We start from the raw sequence: 25,057 nt of genomic DNA, 5'->3' as shown, positions 1-25,057 counted from the left end.
CAGGGAACTGTTAAGAAAGGTTAACCTTGACAAGTTTATTAGATTGGAAGATGGGGGGTTTCCTTTCAATAAAAAGTACAGAGTACGGATTCAGGGAAACAGAGTTCAAATAAAGGTTAACCTTGACAAGTTTATTAGATTAAATGTGCCTCAATGAGTACTAATACTCATCCCTGCATACTTACAGACAGATAATTATTACTGGGTCTTCATTCATAACCAGGTGCTAGCTGTCTGTGAAATAAATTCAGGAAGTAACATATTCATCCCTGCATACTTACACACAGAGGACTATTACTGGGTCTTCATTCATAACTAGATGCTAGTTGTCTGTGAAACAAATTCAGGAAGTAACATATTCATCCCTGCATACTTACAGACAGAAGATTATTACTGGGTCTTCATTCATAACCATATGCTAGCTGTCTGTGATATAAATTCAAGAAATTCATCAGAAGAGGGAGGATTGTGAGATGATTTATCTTGAATGTTTTCAGAACAAAAAAAACAGTTTACTTTTGAAGATCCCCCATAGATTTTTAACAAATGGGGGGTTTTAATTGCCCAATATACTTGTTTTAAACATTTGTGGTAAGATGCTTTCACAGATATATTATATTTCATGCTGCACACCAATGGTTGTCAGAAATAAAATAATATCATATTATATAATCAATAAACAACTTTAAAATACCTTGATCTGTCGACATTTTGTTTATTTGTTATTGTTTGTCTGGCAGTGAGAGATGTGCATTCTCCACAAACCTGTTTTTTTTTTCAGCATTACTTTACTCATATATATATATATATATATATATATATATATATATATATATAGAGAGAGAGAGAGAGAGAGAGAGAGAGGGAGATACATAGCTATATATACTGCTTATCATAGCTCAATTTATTGAGCACAACTTTTGAAATGCAGGATATCAAAACAGACAAAGTCAATGAAGTCTGTTGTGATTTTTGCAGCAGGGAAAGCTCACCTGCTCCTCAAACCCCTGCTAATTATATATACTGAATGTGAGGACAAGAACTTGTGAAGCTTAAAACAAGCCAGCACAGCTGATCAGATGTGCTGACTTTGCCTATATGCGAGATGTGGAGCAGTGTGGATGAAGGAATTTGCCCTTTCCCCATTGTACTGTATCTACAGAGTTCGTAAATATAATTAGCAGGGTTTGTTTCTGGGAGTAGGTAATGTCTATAGTTTAAATTATCAACTGATGCATTTGTTGTTTTTTTTTTTTTACAACTGATACGTGCACAGACTGGATGCTTAGATTTTAGTGGATGGTAGGCTTTTGGATGTGTGGATGGAATGAGTGTGGTATATCATGGTGTCTGCAAGGAGAATGTACTGCCAGTGCAGTGTTTTACTTTTTCCAGAAACTCTTATGTGTGTGAAAGAGTGTTTTTCTTTCTCAACATCTATGCAACTTTTTATTGTAGCTTATTTGTTAGAGATTAGTTTTGGATGGCCAAAATTCAAGTTGTCAGAGTTAGTGCTGTTGAGGTTAAGTGCCAGTAGTATTTTTGTTTTCATATCCGTGGTGGTGCAGCGGTAGCATTGTTGCCTCACAGCAAGAGGTTCTTCCGTTCGATTCTCGGATGGAGTGCGGGGAGTGCCTTCTGTGTGGAGTCTGTATGTCCTCCCTGTGGTTGTGTGGGCATTTGAAAGACATGCGTAAATGGGCGTGCCTTCGTTGAAGGTTGAACGCCGAGCTGGCACCTCGGCGTTCATGAAAATCTACTGCCAATCATTAGCGGACCGGCGTTCTGCTGTAGCGACCCCTAACCTGGAAAAGCTGAAAGACAACAAGTATTTTTGTTTTCAACTATATGAGAATATTAAGTAAGGAAGGAAAATGCAAGCAATCAAAAGCATATGTGCTGTACACTGAAATAAAGCTAAACCAATCTGTGAAGTAGATGAACATTTCCATGTGTTATTTTTTAATTTATTTTATGTTTTATTACAGGATTTCTTAGCAAAGGAGATAAAAATGAATGAGGACCCTCAATGGATTGGTTTAACAGATGCACAAAAGGAAGGAGTATGGAGATGGGTAGATCAGAGTTTATGCAACTCCATAGACAAGCAGACAACGTAAGTTATGTATGGAGATCTTAAAGGAAAACTCCACCTTAGAACTCAAAGAAACATATTTTGTTTCATTGTATCTTTGTTTTTGAGCTATTTTAATGCCACAGAATCACTCCAAGTGCTTCTTTTACAATTTTAATGTGTTTCTCTCAAAATTGCGGATGATGGGGCCTGCCTTAGTAACGTGATCTTATTTTCTTACTTTCCTTCCTTCTTCCCAGAATACATTTCAAGTCCTCTTTATTTGACTCATGCCAGACATAAGGAATTGGTGCTGTTTTCTCATGCCATTAAAATATAATGGCAGGACTGTGAAGCACTATCATCTAAACACACCTTCTGTAACTGAGCTGCTTCTCTGTTTACCTGACTGAGCCTCATTTATGGGGTCTATATCACTTCATAGAATACATGAATATTGAACACCCACATTCATGTACTCGAAGTTTATGAGTTTTTTTTTTTTTGCTGTACAATGAAGATCGGGATTTTTGACATTTCCTCACTGTAGTGCGATCTCAGAGTAGAAATATATATTTAGCAGGGGTTATGGGGCAATACCATTTTCGAGTAAATGAATATTCGCTCATGTGAGCGTTCGATATCCATGTATTTGATGATGTGATATAGATGCCATTTATGTGTCTGCCAAAGCTTGTTCTATGCTATAAATAGCTATTAGCTACTTGCAGAAAAGGAAGCAGATAAGAACAGTTTTTTGTAAGAGGAATCTTTTGTAGCCCTAAAATGTTTGACAAACCCTCTCCCACACACTCATGCTGAGGTGTGAAAACTCTCACTGCAGTATATTATCCTTGCTGTACACTTAGGTTCATAGGTTCATAGTTAGGTACTAGCCTATTGGCCCTAAGTAGTAGAACTCTAAACTTAGTCTGCTTGCTACTTCCCAATGCCTTCAGTGGGAGGATTTTTCTCTCTCATGAATTATGCAGACTTAAAATGTGCTTTACTAGTTCCTCAATTATTTCTGTTATGTTCCCCCTCCCTTTTTCTATTATATATTTATTTATACTTTGGTAACCAGGAAAGTGAACTGGTCCCGGGACACTTTTCAGCCACAACTTAGGCTACACTGGCAAAGATAATAACATTTATTAAATGCACTTATCAATACAAAGAAAAAAAATGCTGACAGAAAGACATTGACCAAGATTGCCTGTGCAACACATAGCCAATGTGTGACAGTGACCAACTAAATCATTGAGCAACATTTACTAGAATGTTTACATTAATAATGTTTAATTATGGTATGTTGTTTATTATAAATAATTCATTGTATGCACACATATTGCACACACACACACACACACACACACACACACACACACACACATATATATATATATATATATATATATATATATATATATATATATATATCTCTATATATATATGTGTGTGTGTGTGTATGATTTCCCTTCAAAAGGGTGAAGTATCACAATCCTGAAAATCATAAGACTGAAGACCAAAATCCTGAAACTTCAAAATCCTGAAAACTCAAAATCCTGAAGTTCAAAATACTGAAAACACACAGCATACATATACTGACTTTAAACAACATAAACCATATTACTTTCCACCAAGTATAAGCACCCCTGCACCCCCCATGTAGGGGACTGCACCCCTACACTCCCTCTTACTTAAATAGCAGGGGGTATGGGGGTGCAAGGGGGCTTGCACCCTGGTCATACTTCTTGACAACTGCTATGCTTTGTTTTGTATGTGTTTCTGTGTGTCTGTCTACTGGCATATTACCATTATTTGTATTCTGTGTGTTTTTAGTATGTTGAGTTTCAGGATTCTGAGTTTCAGAATTTTCAAGTTTCAGGATTTTGGTCTTCAGTCTTATGAATTTCAGGATTGTGTTATATCAGTCTTCTGAAGGGGAGTTTTATATATATATATATATATATATATATATATATATATATATATATATATATATATATATATATATATCTAGGGTCAATATTATATAGTCGAAGTTCCGTAACTCCGAACACCTAATGATCGAATCGTTATGTTCGAAGTTATGAAACTTCGACTACATAAAAAAAAAAAAAAACAACAGACAACAATATAAATTGTTGTAAGCAGAGGGGCAAGCCCCATGCATCCCCCAAACCCACTGCTACTTAAATATACCAACTCCGAGATCGCGCCAGATTGAACATAATGGAAACATCCGCTTATGGAGATTTCCATTCAAATGAGCAAACTTTAACAAATTCGAACTTATGGTCTCGACCATATGTGGTTCGAACTTCGACTACGTGATAAGAACCCATGTATATATATATATATATATATATATATATATATATATATATATATATATATATATATATATATATATATATATATATATATATAAATATATATATATATATATATATATATATATATATATATATATATATATATATATATGGGTCCTTGTCAGAACGTCAAAAGTACAGTTAATTAAACTGCACTTTGACAAAATGACTTTAGCGAAAGTGCATAACATCGAATATGCACTTTCGGTAAAATAAAGTAAAAAATGAAAAAACATGCCATTTGCATGTTTTGTTAGTTGTACATCAACATATTCTGTTGATGTACAACTAACAAATCTTTTGTGGAGATTGCAGTAAAGTATGAATAAGGGAAAATTTCCTTTTCCCCACTGTAGTGCAATCTCGGAGTTAGAATATTAAAGTAGGGGGCTGTGGGGGATGTTTATATTTTTTTTGTGTGTATTTTTAACTTTTTTTGTTTACTTTAGTGAAAGTGCATGTTCGATGTTATGCACTTTGGCTAAAGTGGGTTTGTGAAAGTGCAGCTCGATGAACTACACTTTCGATGTTTTAACATAGACCCATATATATATATATATATATATATATAGATATATATATATATATATATATATATATATATATATATATATATATATATATATATATGTATATGTGTATATATATATATATATATATATATATATATATATATATATACATACATATATATATATATACATACATACATATAGCGTGAGTGTGTGTGTGTGTGTGTGTGTGTGTGTGTGTGTGTGTGTGTGTGTGTGTGTGTGTGTGTGTTTATGTATATGTGTATGTATATAAAGTACATGTGTACAAGAGTGTGCGTCCATGCATTTAAACAGTGTTAAGTACTTCTGATTTCCTTTTCTTATTGTTCTCAATGCAAGGGCACATAGTAACTGTATGTTAAAGTAACTCAGCTGTATATTATGGTTCCATTCTGGCAATGTAAGAACTGACTTAAAGTCAGTGGAAATCTCTTACAATGGATTTGCATGTACCAGATATGCATCCCCCTCTGGAAGGATGTCACAAAAAACATAAAAGACCTTTTCGTGAACAATATCAGTGCACCTAGTTGATAGGGTTACCACCTTACTCTCTTTATGCAGTTCTGGCCTGTGGTGGTGGTGGGGGGGTTGAAAATGGTAAATGCATTGATACTTTACAGGAAAAAATATTTACTGACTTTTCTCTAAATGTCACAGAAATCTTTCATACTACATTTAAGTTATCTTAATACATAAACTATTATAAATGACATTTAAAGTTTTGAATTTCAGTACTGTGTTGCTGCTTATGTAAATTTGTCAGAAGAGTTGACAATTGCCTTTAAACCCCTGACTGATCTAACTGCTTTGTTTTGCTATGAAAGGGAAGTGTTAAGTTCTCCTCCCCTCTGCAATAAAAACAGTGGAAACAGTTCCATGGCTTTCTGTCTTTTTTATATCAGCTGCTGTGTTCCTGACATTAGCAGGGTTAATTGCCCATCTAAGATTGACAGCAGTACCTGACAGGGTAAACTATAGATTTAACTGTGTCTATGATATGTCATGTAGGTGGAAACAAATTTCTCTGCAAAGTATGTGAGAAGTTGAGTTTAAAAAAAGTAGGTGGGCTTTCCCTTCATTTGACTCCAATGCAAGGAAATAAAGGTTTTAGAAAGTACAAGCAGGTTTCTGGAACCTACACAATGCTGGAACCGTATTGTAGGGAGAAAAGAAGCCTAATGATTGAGTTAAAGTGTATGAAAAGGTGGAGTTTTCCTTTAAGAAGAAGAAAGACAGAGTCCTTGAACAATACATACATTAAGTGCAATTTGTGATAAACTGATAACCCACTTAATCCTATGCAGGTTGACAGAAATGCCTGAGCCTGTCCTGGCACGAGGTCAGTGCAAGGCATTATTGTTTATTATGGACATGGTGCTGGTCTGTCACTAGGAATATAGTCTCATACATGGAAGTTTGGAAACAATTTTGGGAACACTAATTCACTTATTGCATAACATTATGTAGGGGATGGGGGGCCAGACCACCAAGGAGAAGTAAACATGGACACAGGGAGGGCCAGCAAACTCTATCCTGAATGTGCTACGGCCAAGAGTCAAACCCACTGACCTCTTCCTGTGAAGTGGGATTACTACTCACTGCATTCCTGTGTTACCATCAGTAAACAGTTGAATGTTTACTAGGAATGTGTGATGAAGATCTCTAAGTGCAGTGTGTACATATGTTATCTGACACAGCTTTATAATCACATTTCCAAGAAAACAGATACATAAGCTCTGAAATGTTATCCCTATGAGACACCATTACTGGTATTTCCCAGAGGATCTTACCTTTTTTGAGAAGAGTGAGAGAGTTTGTGAGCTGATTATACTACTTTTTTACTGACTTCACTGGTTTTGGTCATTTTGTCCTATTTATATCATTTTGGTGGTTTTGGGATCTTACCTTTTTTGCCTGATGAGGCAGTTATGAAAGCATTATAGAAATCATTTATCATACTGTGATGACTGTTATGCTTATTTATGATGGCATGTTACAGACAGTTAAAACATGATAGAAATAAAATACACCTAGAAAATATGCAGAATAATTTACTTATAGGCTTTGGGGATATTATGCCTATATTCACCCTATATGAAGAGCAAATGGGTAAAAAGTGTATAGAATCACTTAATAAAAATGATACCCAATCATGAAAGATTATCAGCCAGATATTACTCACACAACAAAAAAGCAGTCATCAATAAAAATTGTATCAATTAAACATTAAATTACTATGTAAGAAATACTTCCAAAGGCAGCAAACACATGAATAATATCAAAAATGTATATGTTTGCAGGATATTAATAACTGGTAATTTCAGATGTATACCAATACAATATCCTCCTCATATCAGGCATTTTTTTGTTTAGAAAATCAAAATCACTGTCTTCTCGTTGCAAAATATAAATAACTTATAGGTTTGATAGCAGCAGCCTGCATTTAAAGTGGAACCTGTGTGTTGAGAGACAGCCTTACAAGACTATCTGCAAATATATAGAGCTGAGTATATTTTTCTGTATTATTCTGTATTATAGAGCTAAATTGTTGCTTAGATATCTGCTGTCTTACTGTTCTGCAAATATACAGAGACCAGTATATATTTTTTTTGGTTTTATAATTTGCACTCTAATTCCTCACATCTCTGTTGAAACTATTCCCCACCCCCCTTTCTTGGTTGTAGTTTAAATTTGGTGGCTTTTGCAGTGCCCGCCCCAGTGTAGATTTGATCTAGGACACTCCCCCAGTCCCATCTCTTTACCGCATTCTACCTAACAAACCCTTTCTGCACTTGTTTTTAGTCCTTTTTTAATTTAATTGCATTTTTTCAAACTGTGTGTGGACTAATATTGCTACATACTCAAGTGCGCCAGCTTGCACTGCATGTGAATTGTTTTTACTACTGTTTTTGCTACTTTTCTGAAAAAAAATTGTAAGCCTGTTTCCTACCTTTCCTGTAATTAGTGTTCCAGATACAGATTTACTGTATCCAGGACTATTTGTAAGCTTCTGAGCCCCCCAAGCCTTTCTGTGTTGGAGGGAAGCCTTCTAGCTTATCAGTGGGAGTGGTAAGCACTAGGTAACCTGTCTACTACATAAGGAGTGGTTCTGGCCCAGAATTTGTAGTTATTGGCCATTTGAGCGGTCTTCCATCTCTCTCAGCTTTCTGATTTGAAGGCCAGCATTTGCACTTGTTTCTGTCCTGTAACTCCTGGGCCCATCTCATTTGCTCACTCAAAAAAAAAAAAAAAAAAAATTATCTGCTTTTACTGTATTTGTGTTTCTTCCTACTTTATTTTGCTTTTGCGTCATCTTAAAAGTACTCAATTGTATTTATTACTGCTTGGTCTAACTCATTGTAACTCTTTTAGTTTAAGCACTTGGGCTTCAGACCAGTTGTTTTACATTAAGAAGGTTTGTGGTCTGCACTGTAGTGGCAGAACAGGTAGCTTACATCCTTCTAAGTCGGGAACTGCTGATTGAGGGCTCAGTGTCTGTTATTCTAAAAGTGTATTAATTCTGGTTTAAGCACTTGGGCTTCAGGCCAGTTATTCTACATTAAAAGGGTTTGTGGTCTGCACTCTTGTGGGAGGAGAGGCTGGACTCTGCCCTTCTGAACTGGGAATTTCTGGTTAAAGGCTTTTAGTGCCTGCATATTTGAACTGCTTCTTACTGAAATTGGTACACCTTGTTTGCTGTAGCATAGACTAGATCCAGGCCTGCTGAATCTAGGTTTGTTTGTATGTTTGTTGTTTTTTTGCTTGTTATTTCCCTGAAACGCTAATTCCACCTAAAATGTGGCTTTTCAGCGCTTCTGTGGATCGCTAGTGATATCTGCATTGCTTACTGTAGTAATTTCCTTGTTTCACTTGAAAGAAAGTTACTGTTTGTCATTTTTGCATTTAAGTTACCTGTAACACATTGCATTTAAGTTACCTGGCACTTGCTCACTAAAGCAATTATATAAGTCAGCACTAAAAAATTAAAAGCACTACACCATCACAAACTCCCCTTGAGTACCTTGTTCCCCACTGGCCCTTTTTTTTCAATTATAAAGGAATTCCCATTACTATTCTAGCATGTTCAAAGGTCAGTTGTCAATCTCCTCTCAGGTCCAGCTGGTGAATCTGGGAATCTTGAGGCAATGTTACAACTGCCTCATGTACACAGACAACCCTCTCCTCCTCCCAACAAATTCCAACACATGTGAGATATGCAACCATATAGCCATACTGGAGGCTAACCTCTCTCAACTCAGTACTGGCATAACCAGTCAGGAGGAGAAGGAAACCACACTCACTACGATTCCAGTCTCACATAGACCTACCACGGCAGCAAACCAAACACATAAACACACAAAAACATACTCGGAGGCTCTAAATAAAAATCTGCCTAAGCAGCAGAGACCTCCAAAGCAGACACCCAAGCAACTGCTACCCCAAAACAAAACACGTGCAACACTTAGATCACAAAGCCAGTGTGCGGAACAGTCACAGCCCTTAAGACTAAACAACACACCTGATACACTTGTAATAGGTGACTCTATCATCAGGCACACTGACGTCCCGCTCATCAGGCTGAACAAGGAGATGGTCATGGTGAGCTGCCTGTCGGTCACTAGGATTCGCCACATAATACAAGCACTCAGGTCACTCCAAGGCAAGTACAAATATGACTCAGTCATTGTCCATGCTGGTGTGAATGACCTGAGACGTATCTCCCTGGACTACATGAAAAGAGACATAGAGGAGCTCTCTGAGCATGTAGCCCAGGCCGGAATGACCCTGACCTTGAGTAGCATCTTACCCTCACCAAGAATGATGCCACAATATGAAGACAAGATGATCAATTTCAACAATTGGCTTAAGTATTGGTGTCATTCAAAGGGGATCCAATGCCTGTCAGCCTGGGATGACATGCTCGACAAGCCACGATGCTTCGCTAGGGATGGCTTGCACCTGTCACCCCTGGGCTTTTGGATATTGGCAAAGGCTCTTGCTACCCCCATAGTGCCTTTTTTAGGCAAGGCTCAAAAGACAAACCCACCTCCATAGGTATCACAAGGGATAAGAAACTAAGAGTAATGCTACTCAATTCCTTCAGATTGTCTCTGAATCACAACTGGAAGCTAATTGGATTATGTGTACTCTAGATGTCACATCATTATATACCAGTATACCACACTGGGCAGGTCTAATGGCATTGGAATATTGGCTGCTCAAGACCAACCTCTATAGTCCGGGATTTAATACCTTACTTATCTGTATGGCTGAACACGTTCTAACCAGGAACATGTTCTATTTTCAAGACCAATGTTACTGGCAAATTCAGGGCATGGCGATGGGTGCTTCTTTTGAACCAATCTATGCAGATCTCTTTATGGGATATGTGGAAGATCAGATTATATATAATGAAACATACAATCTATATTTGCCTGAAATGGATATTTGGAGACGGTACCTGGACGACTGTTGGTTGGTTTGGAAAGGGGGAATTGAGTATCTTATGGAATTTGTGGAATATTTGAATAGCAATAAATGGGGTGTTAGATTCACAATAAATCATGACACACACCAAATTGATTTTTTGGATGTCCACTTAAGTAAGGAAGTGGATAACACTCTTCGTACCACCGTGCATAGAAAATATCCACAATATAACAGTCTTCTACATGCCTCTAGTCTCCACCCTAAACACATCATAAGAAACATTCCCAAATCTCAATTTATCAGAATTAAGAGAATATGTTCATCTCATTTAGACCTTCAGCATTGTCAGAATGATCTCTCGAACAGATTCATACAGTGAGGGTATAACAAAATGGATGTCCAATCTGCAGCTAGCATGACCAACAACTTATCCAGGGACAGTTTATTGGGATATAAAGACAGGACTGCTCAGTCCTCAGTTCAGCTACTTAGACTAGTAACTACTTTTGGCAGGAACACCTACCAATTACAAGACATAATCAGTAATCATTGGAATATACTGCGAACCAACACACATTTGGTTAAGTGGGTAAATGACAGATGCCTTTACTCCTACCGCAAAGGCAAAACTTTAGGATCACATTTCTCACATTACAAAAAAATTACACCTCAGGATGTTTGTATGACCCAGACTGCTCTACTAGGAGATAGATTAATTGGCTGTCATCCTTGTGGTCACTGCTCTTTTTGTAAATATATATTCACAACTAAGGAATTCACTAGCAAGAATACAGGCAGGATATTCAACATTAATCATTTCGCCAATTGCAGCATGGACTGGGTGATCTATTTGGCCACATGTACATGTCGGGCGTTTTGCATTGGTCAAACTTCTAGACAGTTGTGTATTCGTATCTCTGAGCATTTAGGAGATATAAGAAATGCTAGGGCTACTAATGCTCTGTACAAACATACTGTTCTACACAAAACGGCTCAATTCTCTTTCATTTGTATTGACAAGATTGTTGGTCACAGAGCATTTAAAACTGGATGGCATAAACTGTTAAACAGCAAAGAAACCAAATGGATAATTAAATTGGGTGGTTTGTTTCCACCAGGTCTTAATGACAAGTTATAAACTATCTGTCATTATTACTTTAATATGATTATAAACATTCTTATTTTTTGTTCTGACCTTGACATAGTTTTCACTGGTCTGACATGTCTATCATTATTATTTAACAATAAGTTTTCAGCATTACAATTTTGGAATATATGTTAGTTTCAAATTATGGTGGTTTATGGTGGGTTATATTTCTCTTTTTTCCACTGTTCTATCTTATTTACATTATGTGGTCATGAATTAGATTATTGTCTTGTTTATAATTTATTTAAACAGGAAATGATGTCATATTTTTCGTTTGAATTATGTATAAATAGGGACGGTTCAATCATTTTGACCATACCACTGAAGAAAGCTAATTGCTGAAACCGGTTTGGTTAAAAATAAATGAGTTTTCTGCTACACCTACTCGGGGTACCAGATATTGTCTTTTGTATTAATGCTACTCAATGCCAGAAGTCTAAACCTCAAGATGCACGCACTCAAAACTCTCCTTAGCATGGAGAACATCGATATCTGTGCAGTAACAGAAACCAGGTTCAAGGCTCCCAAGAGCACCCCAGCACTACCAGGTTATACCTCATACCATGCTTTTCGGCCCCCAAAACTTGGACCGAACCACAAAAGGAGGGGGAGTATCAATATTCGTCAAAGATACCCACACTTCCAGGTTGGTGGCACAGTACAAAGCATCAGAGACTATCCATGTGCAACTAACAGTTGGTAAAACTGCCGTCCAGTTTATAGCCTGCTACAGACCACCCTCCCAAACCCAGGAACCCCACTTGGCATGCCTGAGAACACAGGAAATTATGAAGGTCTCTCCAAACACCATTATATTGGGTGACTTCCACTACCCAAACATAGACTGGAAGAATTACTCTAGCACCAACACCCTAGCCCAAAGGTTCCAAATGCTATGGAACAACTTGTTACCACTCCCACAAGAGGGGAAAACATACTGGACCTGATCATCACCAACATGGGGACTCTATGCTCCATACCAGAAGTGTATCCCTCACTGGTAAGATCAGACCATAAACTAATCTCACTGGATATTCACATCCCGACACCACCCCCTGCCCTGAAAACCACAGTGAAAAACTTCTCTAAAGCAAATTTCCCACTCCTCAAAACCGAGGTGGAATACTTCAAGGCCCCCGGGCCTGTGGAAAATAAGGCCTGACCACAGAATCCTTTATAAATGCATTCTATAAACACCTTCAGGAATGCATGGATCATGCAATCCCAAATAAAACCAAGACCCAATCCTCCAAAGGCAGACGTCCTGTCTGGTGGACCCCAGCAATAAACAAACTATACAATAGAAGGAGGAAGCTACTACATGATAGAGCAAAATCCCAAAAAGGGAAGGCATCTCTGATCAGTATTAGCAAAAAACTACGGGCACTCATAAAATCGTCTAAGGCCAGCTTCAAGAGAAAAATTGCACAGGACACTAAGGATAATCACAAGGCTTTCTTTAGTTATGTTAGGAACCTGGGTGGGAATTCCCAGATATGCTCAGAATTAGTCCAAAATGACAAAAAATACACCAAACACACAGACATTGCCAACATCCTAGCTGACAGGTTCAGCGCAAACCCCCCCCCCCCACCAAAAGGGCAAATATCTATCCCAGCAGAGTGCTGCCCCCCCGACATCTGAGATGCTCAGGTAAGAGCTGCCCTCTCCAAAGCAAAAAACACAGCATCAGTGGGACCAGATGGTGTCCCGGGCTGCATCCTACATGAACTCCAAGAAGAGCTAAACCCAAACATAAAACTACTGTTCAATCTCAGCCTTACTACAGGATATGTACCCAAAGAGTGGCGTACAGCAACAGTGGTCCCTCTCCACAAAGGTGGTGCCTCAACGGATCCTGGAAACAATCGCCCCATAAGCCTGACTAGCTTGGTCTGCAAAGCTATGGAAAGGATCATCATGGACCTCATAAATAAGGATATTGGGACCTACAGACACTGGATCCTACCCAGTTCAGCTTTGTTAAGGGCAGATCCTGCCTCTTAAACCTGGTTGATTTTTTTGAAACAGTCACCAAGGCCATTGACGAGGGGAAGGTGGTCCACACAGCCTACCTGGACCTCGCAGAAGCCTTCGATACAATACCCCACTTGGGCATTATAGATAAGCTCACCAGCTTTAATATAAACCCCTATGTCACTAGATGGGTTGCAAACTGGCTCAAGGACCCACATGGTTAGAATTGCTGGAGCCATGTCAGACTCCAAATCAGTTACAAGTGGCATCTCACAAGGCTCAGTTCTGGGACCTCTCTTGTTCGGTATATATTTCTCGGAGGTACAGGCTAACACAGAAGGACTGTGGCTGACCAAGTTTGCAGATGACTGCAAACTGGGCGCCATAATCGACTCTCCAGCCGACACAAGCATCCTCCAAAAGGGTCTCATAGAAACAGACAACTGGTGCCAGAGCCATGGCCTCAAGGTAAACGCCAAAAAGTGTATAGTCATCCCCTTTGGCAAAAACAAAGTGCCCACAAATTACCACATAGGTGGTAATCCATTAAATACAGAAGAAGTAATTAGGGACCTGGGGACCCAAGTTGATAGCAATCTCTCATTTGACAAGTGGTTAGAAAAACATTTTATATAGCCCACCTAATCATGAAGGGATTCACATCTAGATCTGGGGAGGTCATCGTGCCTCTTTACTCATCCCTCATCAGGCCCATAATTGAGTACAATGCTCCTTTTGGGATGTACCTTACCAGACACCTGCAGCAACTGGAAAGACCCCAAAAGTATCTCACCAAGAGGATCAAAGGGCTCACACAGATGCCATATGCTGCCCGGTTAAAGAAACTCCAGCTCTACTCAGTGGCATACCACCTGCTCAGAGGCGATCTGTGCCTGACGTTTAAAGCCATGTCCATCCCAGAATTAATGGACATGCTGCACCTCAGAAAATCCAAATCCCATCGAGCTACGTGTTCGAGAGACTTGAACCTCAGCACTGAAATAAATAGGACATGCTGGCGGGACAGATTCATAACACAGAGGCTCCCTTCACTCTGGAATAAAATCCCAGTCCAGGTTAGGCAGAGTCCCTCATTGACTCTCTTCAAGAGGAATCTTGATGAGTGGATGGGAGATCGTAGGTTTACCCCGGGTATCACTTCTGTGTCACTGTTAGACAGAGCCACGGTATACTAACCTTGAAAAAGGGCATAGCAAAATTTATTTAAAATGGGTGACGAAAGCCAAACACACTCTGGCTAGGCTTATAAATGCCCTAGGGCAGATAGCCTAGTATGAACCTATGAACCTATGAACCTATGATAGAATCCCAAGACTGGTTCATAGCTATATTATATTCTACTTTAATCAAAATATCTTTCTTCAACAAGTCAGACGCAGTCATTCACAGAGATTTAGTTGCTCATTGGGAATGCCAGTGCAAATTTTTTTTCCAAAACAAAACTAAAACCTTTTTTTTAATCATGTCAGTGAACTCTTCTATTTGTTTACAAAATGCAAACATTCAGAAACATCTGGTGCCTGTTAGAAGTATATAAAAGGCATTTTCATTCAAAAATGTCCTTTCACAAGTAGCCAGGTGATTACTTAACAAAGGAAATGTCTAAGAAGACTGGTCAAATCATCATAATGTCTTTTGATGAAACAGTGGTAAGTTAAATTGCGTTTCAGTATGTAAATGATTGTCTGTGCATCCGTTTCTTTTCCCCCTGTATAGATTATTGATATGATGTCCTCACTGTGTTCATGTTCTGTGGTTAAAATGTACTGTGGCGAGCTCCAGTGCTGGGCAGTTTGACTGCGCATTATTAATTCCAAGTTTTCCTGGGTACTTACATGGTTTACCTGGCTGGTGATGTGATACTGCTTCTAAAATGTGCTGCATAGTATTGTTCTTGTATATATCAGCTTAGCTTCAGCTGTGAATATTAAGAGGTTTACATGGTCATCTGTCTTTGGTTTATACATATTTTGTGAAAATGGCTAATAATCAAAGGAGAATATAATCCTACTTAATACTGGTTGTCTGTCATATGATCATTACTTACCATGGTAAGCTCTGACTCCACAGCAACATTTCCTATGGTAATGCGAGCATTGGAAAACAAATTGGTAACTGAATAAATTAATGCATAGTGAAAGGAGGGTAATGTATACTATTTGTTATATATACAATATCTGTTAATGTATCAGTTGTCTTCTGTGAAGATGGTACTACCTTAGTTCTGCAGTGACATAATTTATTTATACATTATACAGGGCAATAGCAGGAAATCTGTTTATATAACATTTGTGGGATGAAAGTAACAAATCTATCTACTGTCACATGACCTAAACATTGACAAAAAATACTTTGGCTATGTATTTGTAGAGGAATAAATACAGGAATGCTGGCTTCCTATACAACAGTTATACAATAAATGCATGTGAACTTTTTCTATCTCCCTTTTCACTCGTTTGTGACATTATTTTGTAAAAAGGTCACTGAATTGTCTATACTGTTTGTGAATGCAGCCCTTGCCGAGAGGAATGGAAGACTTTCTTACTTATATTTTCCCTTTATAAAATGGTAGTATAGTTAGTGGCAATAAATATTTGCACACATAACCCTGTCCAACACAATAATGAGATTGTTAAACCCAGTGCAATAAGCTTATTTAACATTCAATAACAATAGCCAAACATATCACATTTTATCACAACACAATATATTATGTATAACTTCAAAGGGCAGATTTGAACCGCTCACCTCAGCATTATGCCAGCAGTGTAAAACCTCTCACTGTATTAACCCATGCCAAGCTGGGTAGCATTCCTCTGCCTTTTCCAATAAGTACCTTAACCATTCTACAAAGAAAAGGGAATAGAGGGGTCTCCCTGTAAGACCCTTCTAAAACCGCTGTACTCCAATTCCAAACTGTGTACAAACTATACTTTTTATAATATATTGAAAAAAAGGGATGGAGGGAGTGAGGAGTGTTTTCCAAAAACCTACACCCAAGAGATCAATCCTTTATTCATCCAACCTTATATTATCACCCTTTACCCACCACCTAACCACTTTCTTGCAACTCCTGTCTGATTTCTTCCAAGCTTTTAATCCGGCTCTACAAAACTTAATCCTATCATTCCTAACTAATGCTAACAGAGACCAAGAGGTGCATTTTGTCACTTGTTTTGTGTATCTGAATAAGTTAATGAGTCTTGGATGTTCTTTTAAGTAGTTTGTTATACAGAAACACATCAGGATGGATAGCAGGAACATTTAACTTAAGCAATCTAACTGACTGACTGCTACACACATACATGATTTCACTCTGGCTGGTCACTCAAAATGGCTCTCTTCCTTGCACATGCTCAGTACTTATATGCATGTGCCCACAGGCTGGAATGCTTCTTAAAGGTATATCACACACTCTGATCTACATCCTCCCTCTTTACTGAGCTGTTTTGCAGTGATAATGACATTTGAATAGGCATTCAAATTATGCAGACAATAATGAGCAAAATGACATTCATATCCAGGCTACCGTGTATCTGGAATTAGGTCTGGAAATGAGACCTGATCTTGTAATGTAATAGTTAGGACTGGGTTTATAAACAGGGAAAGTCACTGGAGAATGCACTGTTTTAGGACTCGCATGGGTATTCTCAGGAACAGGGATATCTGATTGAATGTCCTCTGAAACTAGAACATTGGATAAGTCACTCTAAGAATTAGAGTCTTTATTACAGGTAAGATGCTATAACACTGGCTCAGACACTGGTAGTAAATACTTCCAGTGCTGCCAAAATTCCATTCCCTGTGATTCCACGAGGTATGATCTCGGTCCTTGACACAAACTTTTCACAATCCAATCAAATAAAAACCTTTCGCTGTCTGCATCCTCACTATCTACCCTTCTTTTAATGGATTGAGTGGTTTGCTAGTGTTATCATAGTAGGATGTCCGGGACAAATGCTTTTTCACGAGTTGAGCTTTCACTGCTATGTTGTTTTTAGCACATAGAACTAACAAATTGCTATAGATTGGTAATGTGGCTCTGGTTTGTCTCGACATAAATCTCTAGGCAGGTGAACCAAGTTGATTATTGCCAGGAATGTTTCTGAGATAAAGCAAGTTTAGAAAAACATCAGTATTGTCTAACTTTGATTTCTCTAACAGCTGTTTTGAACTTTGAATTGTTTGGTCAGCCAAGCCATTTGACTGTGGGAATTTATGACTACTCATAATATGAACAAAGTCCCCTGTTTCAGAAAATCTTTTGAACTGCTGACTTGTAAGCTGTGCACATTGTTAGAAACAACTTTGTACAGACTACCATGGGCAGAAAAATGTCTCTTCAACTCAGTAATGACAGTATTGGATGTTACGTTATGAAGTAGGTCAATCTCAAACCAATTTGAATAAGAGTCTACTAATACCAAGTAATGCTGACCATTCCACTCAAAGATATCATTGTCTACTGTCGACCAAGGTAGATCAGGGATCTGTCTTTTCTGAAGTGGTTCTTTTTGTTGATGTGGTTTAGTACTATTATAAACAGAACAAGATGAAAGTATCCTCTCAATATCTTTTCACAAAGAAGACCAGAATACTAGTCCTCTCACCCTTCTTTTGGTAGAATCAGTTCCTGGGTGGCCACAATGTAAATTTTTAATATACTCTTGTTGCAAGGATTTTGGAACAATTACCTTTGGACCTTTCATGCTGATACCGTTGTCTTATCTCTGTAAGGAAAATACTGCTGCACATCTTATAGGTTCATAGGTGTGTACTAGGCTAATGGCCCTAGAGCCTTTGCCAGCCTAGCCCATAGAAGTGCCCTGGCATCATGCTGCCTGATGTTTGTTCCCAGTGCCTTTATCAAGTAGAGCCACTGGAGTGATCCCCAGGGTGAACTTTCTTTCTATTTCCCATTTACTCATCAATATTTCTCTTGAAGAGGGCCAGTGATGTGCTCTGCTTGACATGTATGGGAAGTCTGTTCCAGAGCATGGGCAGTCTCTGGGTTATGAACCTGTCCCTCCAGCATGTTCTGCTGATTGTGGTAATGAGGTTGAGGTCTCCGGAGCATGTGGTGAGGAGGGATTGGGATTTCTTTAGATATAGCATTTCTAACAGAGCTGGGTCAGACATGGCTTTGTAAGTCAAGCAGAGATCGCCTCTTAATAGATAATATGAAACAGAGAATAACTGGAGTTTTTTTGAGTCTGTCCATGTACGACATGTTTTTAAGGCCTAGAATCCTCTTCATGAGGTACTTTTGTGGCCTTCCCAGCTGTTGCATCTGTCTAGTTAGGTACATGCCAAATGGGGTATTATACTCGATGATTGGCCTAATGAAGGAAGAGTAGAGAGAGATAATGACCTCTTTCTTCCTGGATGCAAAACTCTTGCTAATGAGATGTGCCACATAGAAGGACTTTCTGACCACAGTGGCAATGTGGTGGTCTAAGGAGAAGTTGCTGTCAACCTGTGTCCCCAGATCTCTTATAATGCCTTCAGTGTTCAGTGAGCTCCCATTGATGTGGTAATTAGTGGGAACTGAGTTTTTCCCAAAGGGGATGATGACTCATTTTTTCGCATTAAGCTTAACACCATGGTTTTGACACCAGTCATTCGTCTCAGTGAGGCCTTTCTGTAGGATGCCTGCATCACTTGGGGAGTTAATAATGCCTCCTAGCTTGCAGTTGTCTATGAACTTGGTCAGCCAGAGTCCTTCCATGTTAGCCTGGACTTCTGAGAAGTAGATGCCAAACAGGAGAGGCCCCAGGACCAATCCCTGTGGGACTCTACTAGTGACTGGTGGGAGTCTGACTTGGAGTCCACTACTTTCATACTGTGGGTTTTATCTGTGAGCAAATTTGCAACCCACCTAGTGATATAGGGGTTGATGTCTAGTTTGTTGAGTTTATCAATAATTCCTGAGTGAGGAATGGTATAAAAGGCCTTGGCCAGATTGAGGTAGGCTGTGTGAACTTCCTTGCTCTCATCCACAGCTCTGGTGACTGACTCCAAGAAGTCAACCAGGTTGAGCAGGCATGATTTACCTTTCACAAAAACAAAACTGAATGGGATCTAGAGTTTGGAGGTTCCCTATATCCTTATTAATTAGGTCCATGGTGATGCACACCATAGCCTTACATATCAGACTCATCAGGCTAATGGAGCGATAATTCCCAGGGTCTGTAGTCACAACCCCCTTTATGGAGAGGGATGACTGTAGCAGTGCACCATTTGGTAGGGGCAAAGCATGAGGTGACGCTGTGATTGAACTGGGCAGACAGATGTGTTGCCAGTTCACTTTGTAGTTCATGTTGAACACATCCAAGGATAGTGTTGGGTCCCATGGAAGCTGTATTTTTGGCCTTGAACAATACAGCCTTAATCTGTGTTGCAGTAATGCTGGGTGCCTGGCATTCCTCTGGTATTGTGATTAGTCCTTTAGGGGGGAGAGAGGGGTAAAGTTGGCACTGAATCTGTCAGCCAGTATGTTGGCAATATCTGTTGGGTCCGTATAGGAGGTACCATTGTGCAGTAACTCAGAGCAAATCTCAGTATTGCCATGGAGATTCTTGATATAACTATAGAAGGCTTTGTGGTTGTTTTTAGTGTCTAACACAATTCTGCCTTCATAACTGGCTTTAGAGGTTTTGATGAGGGATTTCAACTTTTTGCTGAGGCTAATAAGGGAGTTTTTCCTGTCTTGAGACTTCACCTTTTTCTGCAACAGTTTTTTTTCCTTCTATTGTAGAGTTTATTAATGGCAGGGAAGCACCAGATTGGCTTCCTTTTTTTGGAGGAGGGCATCTTGGTTCTGTTGGGTTTGGCTAGTTCCATGCATTTATGTATGTGTTTGTACAGTGCATTGATGTATGATTCGGCAGTCATGCATCTATTTTCCATTGACATGGTTGCCATGAAGTTAGCCACCTCTGTTTTTAGGAGCCCAAAGTCAGCTTTGGAGAAGTTTTTCATTGTGGTTACCTTTGCAGCGGGTGTGGGTGAGATGTAGATTTCCATGGTGATTAGTTTGTGGTTGGATCTAACCAGGAATGAATTGACTATTGGTGTAGAGCAACTGTTGCCCATGCTAGTAATAACCAGGTCAAGGATGTTGCTTCCTCTAGTGGAGGTAAGAATGAGCTGGTCCAAGGCATTGGAATTGATGAATTCCAGGAAGCGTTGGGCCAGTGTATTGGTGCATGAGTAGTTTTCCCAGTTGATGAAGGGGTAGTTGAAGTCACCTAGCATGACAGTGTTGGGTTGGAGCCTAATAATTTCCAGGCCACATAGAGGAGATTATTTGAGTTTAGGTGCTGTAGAAGCTCAACTTGAATACATTTTTCAAGCACTTTTGATAGGGGAAGATGTTTGCAATGTTATTAAAATCTGTATATGTGCCAGCTTTGTGTAAAGGTATAATATGGGATTTTTTTCCTGATGTCATATATGTACTTCTTGGATAAAGATCGGTTTATCAACACAGAGACAGGGAAAACATTTGTATCTGCAGTCATTTTTAAGTGGTCAGAAAGGAGATTATCAGCAGGTAGGGTGGTTGGTTTTAGCTTATGTAGGAGTTTTTTTTAATGGTGGCTGTATGTACTGGGCTGAAGTCAAATAGATGAGAACATTTAGCAGAGGCTATAGACACTGAAAAGGTGGTGGTAGCATTAATGGTTGTTAGGGACATTATTATCTGTATAAAATAGTTATTACATTGTGCGGGAACTGAATCAGTAACATTATTGGATGTAGGGTGGGGTGGTAGTTTGGCCTGGATGCAAACGTTTCTTTATAGTTGTCCATAAATGTTTTAGGTTGTTTTGATGTTTATTTTGGAGGATGTTGTAATAGGTTTGCTTGTCATATTTTATTTGGTATTTTGTCCAATTTTGTAGGTGCCTGGAAAGTTGAAATGTATTATGTATTGTTTTTGTGCCATTCTTTATATGCTTTGTCATGCTGTAGCATTAATTTCTTATTTTTCTTTGTTAACCAAGGGGAGGATTGGACTTGACACTTTTGTTACAAACTGAGGCAAGGTTATTAAAAATATTTAGGAATATCTTGTTGAAATGTGTGGCAGCAGAGTCTAAGGGCATAGATTTTAGTATTTTGTTATTATATTCCCTAAAAGTATTGATAATAGTGTCTTTGTCAAAGTTTTCTGAATTACAAACATTGTTGAAATTATATGTTTATCTTGGAGATTGTAACTTTTTAGTGCATAAGTAGGTAGATGGTCCCTTTGCATGTCTGAAAGTTTATCAGATGTCCTAATTTTATTAAGTCTAATAGTAAGAATCCATTGTAAGGTTGATTGCCAACTAGTGCTTTTGTGGACTCTAGTAACTGATGTAATTAGCTGCTTGGTGCCATACAGGCTTATGGAATCAGATGGGGTGTTGCTATCAATATGCTGTCAGTACATAGGAATATCTCCTAGTAATATTGTTTCATGCTGGATATGGTGGGACATCTAGTATGGGATATTCTCAACAGAGGTAATGTTTTAGCTTGTTGGATATAAATGGCTGCTAAATAAAGCATTTTCCTATTATTGATTTTGAGGTATGATATAAGTAGTTCTCCATTATTAAATTGTGGTTTCTCTCAATTTAATTTCTTTAAATCTTTTGGGATTCTAATATCATGATGAGAATGGACCCCATTCCTAAGTAAAGATATAGTTAAAGTCAATGAAATAAGCATTGTTTCAGTCTTTGATATTAGCCAAAAGTGCTCTTTGCATCACTTGCAATGTGCCCATGTGGAGTTACATATATTGGTAGCACATCTAAATATGACTGTAGATTTTTTATTAAACCCACTGCTTCTACTACGGTTGGTACTGCCTAGGTATCATTCTTCCATATTGATCCTGTTTCTGCTTACAAATCCTGACATTTTGTGACTGTGTCTCCCTGTATGTGAGGCACTGTTAATACTAGATGTAGCAGTTTCAGGGATCTATGCTACCTTTGCCTTTTTGTCATGGACTACTATATCTGGTTCTCTCGCTTCTATTTTTGAATTGTTGGTAATGGGTGGTCCCACATGACGTACTCCTCATCATTTTCTATATTGCTTTGTGGTTCATGTTTCCTGTGCATCTGAGCTATTTCTATATTGCAGTGTTTGCACAGTTCCCAGTGCACTAAACTTGCCACATTATAAGATTCATAATTAATTACTAAGCTATCTGCCCTTTTGATTCATTTTAAGCTTAGGCAACTTCCTCCAAATGGGAAGCAAACCCTGTACCTTTTGTTTGTAAGGTAATGAGTGTAACCATCCATTATGCCAACCCCTAACTCCCCTAAACAATTATTTGCAATAGTTTTTCACTGGCACTGCTACTTGCTTTTATATAAGTTTAGAGGTAAATGCTAGTTGATCAATCTATAGAGTATTGCATGCTTGGACAATAACCAGATAGTGACCTAAGGTAAGAATCAAACCATAAATTTTGTACCTGTGAGATAAATACCTTAACAGTTAATCCAATACCCAGCCCTTATTACTGCACTTTTGGGTCTACAAGCCCTCTGCTATGAGAGTATCACACCTAGCAACAAAGTATGTGACTGTTTCCAATTCTTTTTTACAGAACCTACATTTATCTTTTTCTTCCAAATGTTCAGTGGATTTTGTAAACAAATGTATATGCAGTTCACAATCCTGGGCAGGTCTATATCACCACACTGAAATGGCAATTAACTGACTACATAAACATCGACATGAAAAGACCGATATGCCAAAACTATGAACTGCCACTTCCGCAATTTTTTTCCCAGGGAAAAATAAAATCACTTGACCAACCAGCACCAAAATAAACTCTCAAGCTTTAATCAAGTGGGGGCTTCACCCCCCCACACCCCCCATTTGGGGGGCTGTGCCCCCCCCAACTAAATATACCAACTCCAAGATCGCTCTACAGTGGAGAAAAGGGCAAATACCTGATAGCATCCAAGCAATTTTTTTCCCTAGAAAAAAAAAAATCATTGTAGTGGCCATTCGTAGTTTTGGTATAATGGTCTTTTCGTGTTGATGTTTATGTAGTTGGTTAATTGTTGTTTCGTTGTGGAGATATAGACCCTCCTGGGCTGCTATCATCAATCTTTCATCCTTTTGTTTCAACTCACCTCTCCTTCACCATCCCTGTGTCAAATCCTAATCAATGTGAGGTTGTTCCAGGAGATTTCTATACTTGTCAATATATTTATGGCTTTTCCATATTTCTGCCCTACTCATCTGATCCTTCTCTTTATATTCTTTCTTTTGTTTTTGAATCATTCGGTTAGTCTGATTTTTGTCATTGTTTGGTTTATTTTCCATTCCTGCTTGCCATCTGAATGCCTCTGCTAAACTAAACAGAGAGACCATCTTACACATCCTCTCCTCATGTTTTAAAACTTTAACTTTGCTTAGATTTGATGAGGTCAGTAGATATGTATGTAGTCTCATGGCTGTAGATATGTACATGTAATCAATTTTGAGGAGGTCTATAACTCCTGAGTGAGGAATATATAATCTTGCTATATACTGATTTTCATATATCATTTCATAAATGAGAAGCATTTTTCTGTCCACCTGATCCAATACCTTTTGGGGCCAGTCAATCATACAAAAACTATAAGTTAAAACAGGAAGAACAATTGGTTTACAACTTGGACTTTATTGCTAGATGTCAGGGCTGTTTTAAATATTGCTTAGTCTTCAGAAGTATTCCTAATTAGTTTTATTCACATATGTTCATGTTTTATTGCTGGTCATTCACTAATCCCCATGTATTTATACACTCTTTCATGCTCAAGTTCCTTTATGTCACATTCCTGCACATCCCTGATATTTTTTTGTTAGTGTAACTTTCCTGCTCTAACATTGCTTTTTGCATATTTATCAAGATCAAATGTCATTCTTATACAATCTGGGAAAGTTATAACCACTTGCAGTTGTGCTTTCAAATCCTCATCTGATGAACTGTTGTTGTGTCTTTTGGTTTTTCCCGGTTAGGGGTCGCCAGAGCGGAACTCCGGTCCGCTAATGATTGGCAGTTGATTTTTATGTACCGAGTTGCTGGCTCTGATGCACAACCTTCAACGAAGGTACGCCCATTCACGCATGTCTCCACACAGAAGACACTCTAGCTGAGAATCGAACAGGACAACGTCTTACTGTGAGGCTTTAAAGTCAACCACAAAATGTAGATGAGAAATGTTTTGTTTTCTGGGAGTCAAATTGTAACCAAGAACTAATCTGTTAACTAAACAGATTAATAGGTTAAGGGCAAGACAAAACAACAGTTGTGACAAAGAATAACCCTGGAATATCCCCCTTTGAAATTTTATCCCTGGGATAAAAATTTGCCCTATGTCGTGATTTAATTGCAAAGTGGTTTGCCACTGTTTCATGGTCACTGTAATGTAATTGAGCAATGCAGAATGCATCTTATACATCTGTA

Source organism: Protopterus annectens, chromosome 8.part0 (assembly GCF_019279795.1).
Source record: "Protopterus annectens isolate FY-2018-M chromosome 8.part0, PAN1.0, whole genome shotgun sequence".
NCBI classification, from domain to species: Eukaryota; Metazoa; Chordata; order Ceratodontiformes; family Protopteridae; genus Protopterus; species Protopterus annectens.
This window is presented reverse-complemented; position numbering follows the sequence as displayed.